The sequence below is a fragment of the Medicago truncatula genome, chromosome 7 (assembly GCF_003473485.1).
Source record: "Medicago truncatula cultivar Jemalong A17 chromosome 7, MtrunA17r5.0-ANR, whole genome shotgun sequence".
Lineage (NCBI taxonomy): Eukaryota > Viridiplantae > Streptophyta > Magnoliopsida > Fabales > Fabaceae > Medicago > Medicago truncatula.
The window spans coordinates 13615029-13615443 of record NC_053048.1 but is presented as its reverse complement, the minus strand read 5'-3'; the positions used below and the strand labels follow the sequence as shown (position 1 = coordinate 13615443).

The window sequence follows — 415 nt, the reverse complement described above, 5'->3', positions numbered from 1 at the left end:
AAACTAAGAGATCAAATTACGCGGTTCAACCAAAAAGTTGGGGAGTCTCTTTATGATGCATGGGAGCGTTTCAAGGAAATGCTTAAACTTTGTCCCCACCATGGTTTAGAAAAGTGGCTCATAGTCCACACTTTTTATAATGGCCTAACATATACCACCAAGATGTCTGTTGATGCAGCTGCAGGTGGAGCCTTGATGAACAAGAACTACACGGAGGCTTACGCATTGATTGAAGACATGGCTTAGAATCACTACGAATGGACCAACGAAAGAGCCATCATCGCCTCTACACCCTCCAAAAAGGAGGCAGGTATTTACGAGATCTCTGATTATGACCACCTTGCTGCTAAGGTTGATGCCTTAACTCAAAAATTTGAAAAACTTAATGTTAATGTTGTCACACCTTCTACTACAT

The 415-nt window shown here is 41.7% G+C and overlaps 1 non-coding gene across 1 annotated transcript; it reads right to left on the bottom strand.

The window, feature by feature from the left end:
* LOC112416918 (small nucleolar RNA R71) lies at positions 1–107 on the bottom strand. Its single transcript, XR_003007429.2, has one exon. It is a non-coding gene; the product is annotated as a small nucleolar RNA R71 (small nucleolar RNA).
* Between the last annotated feature and the right edge of the window lie 308 nt (positions 108–415).